Genomic DNA, 1973 nt, shown 5'->3' on the forward strand with positions numbered 1-1973 from the left:
TTCGCCTTGGTAGCTTCAACTTCCCTGCTTGTATCTACCTGTGCATCATTAGAAATAGAGGAAGAACTAGGAATATACTTACCTGACTACAACGTGATTGCGTTCACATGCTCTCTCGAGTTGGACTCTGTAGTGCTAGGCAGAGTCCCTGGCTGTCTCTCAGCCAACATCCTAGAAATCTAGCCTATTTAAGTCTCCAAGTTTTGTATGGAGGCCTATTGATTTCTAAGAGCTACGTCCCTTTGTTGAAGCTTGTTCTCTGAAGTGGACACAAACTTCATCATTAATTCCTCTAAATTGGGCTTCTTCTCCTAGTTCTAAAGTAGTTGAGAGATAACAGTCTACTGTTGGGGTTGCTGCTAGTGCAATTGCTGAAATCCTGGTGGACCCTAGGTGTTGTTATTTCGCCACCCGAAATTGGGATGGTTTCTCCGCCCTAGGTTGTATGTGCTGCTATACGGTTTATTCTGCTGCCTGGGCGCATTTCCTATATAATCAACTTGGTCATGGTCAGCAGAAAAAGAAGATGAAATAAACATACTCTCGCATTACAGTTTTCCTGTAGTGCGGGCCACCATAAGACTCGTAGCCAAGCTATGCTCCTTGGACTGGCAACTGGAGCTGGTCGATCTTCTTGGCTAAAAGCTCCATCTGAGCTGCCAAGGCTGATGTAGAATCTACCTGGTTCACCACTCCTTGCCATCTTGCCCTACTCCTAGAAGACTGTCACTGATATGTGTTCATGGCCATCTCCTCAATTAAATTCTGGGCCTACTCTAGCGTCTTACTATTGATGGCCCCACCTGCAGCTGCATCTACCATCTGCCTCGTAGATGAGTTCAACCCACTGTAAAAAGTCAGCACCTACATCCATAATGGGCAACATCTTAGCAAGTCCTTGTACCTCTCCCACACATCATACATGCTCTCATCATTAAACTACACAAAAGAAGAAATATCATTACACATCTTTGCAATCTTACCAAGAGGAAAGTACTTATAAAGAATTTCTCAACCAAAAAACTCTAGGTGGTGATGGTGTTGGCTGGTAGGGACCATAGCCATCTCTTTGCTCTATCCTTCAAGGAAAATGGGAACAGCCTAAGCCGAATGGCATCATCGCTAGTCCCATTTATTTTGAAGGTATCATAAATCTCTAAGAAATTCACAATGTGAGCATTAGGATCTTCACTAGGCAAGCCCTCAAACTATACACTCTGTTACACCATCTGAATGACATTTGGCTTAATTTCAAAATTGTTTGCTGCAATAGGCGGCCTTAATATACTAGTGCGTCCCCTCCAAGGAAGGTCTAGCAAACTCGTACATCGTCTTGTTCGCTTCAGCGACATTGTTGTTGTCGTCTCCTATGTCTACTAGTATATGGACAGGAATCTCAATCTACTTCTCCTCCTCCACGTCTAATCGCTTCCTCAGCTGCCTGAGGTATCGCTTTGGTATGGGCAGAGGGTCTACTTGTGCAGAATTAGAACTCCTGGTCATAAACTACCTAAAATGAACAAGGCAGCAACAAACCAAGCAAATAAATGAATGGATAAATGAATTAAAAGTAAATGTCAAAAACAGAAAAGAAAAATGGCTAAAGTAACAAATAGCAAATTTCACTATGGTTTTCAAATAAAGATTCCTTAGCAACTGCGCCAAAAACTTGATGCGCTGCATATGCAACTACAACTAAGGCAGTGAACCTATTGATGTAACCTAGCACAACAGCAAGTATTAAAATATTTCATTCTTTGATATCTAGCCTAAAATTAATGATGGATGGTTTATAGATGTACTAATGACTAAAAGCTAAGTTCAAAATGGAATGCAGAAATGAATGAGTTAATAGACCAATTAAGATAAGAAAGCAAACCTAAAGGGGACCTAGAATAGTTGTCAATCAAACAAAAGGTAACAGATTGTTGAGTCCGATTATCCTACCCGTGGATGAATTCTTAACTGAATTT

General features: G+C 41.3%; 1 pseudogene; it reads left to right on the plus strand.

Annotated features, from left to right (window-relative positions):
- The first annotated feature begins 872 nt into the window (after nt 1-872).
- On the plus strand, nt 873-972 carry LOC112536297 (annotated as a pseudogene).
- The last annotated feature ends 1001 nt before the right edge of the window (nt 973-1973 follow it).

This window comes from Ricinus communis, chromosome 3 (genome assembly GCF_019578655.1).
Source record: "Ricinus communis isolate WT05 ecotype wild-type chromosome 3, ASM1957865v1, whole genome shotgun sequence".
NCBI lineage: Eukaryota > Viridiplantae > Streptophyta > Magnoliopsida > Malpighiales > Euphorbiaceae > Ricinus > Ricinus communis.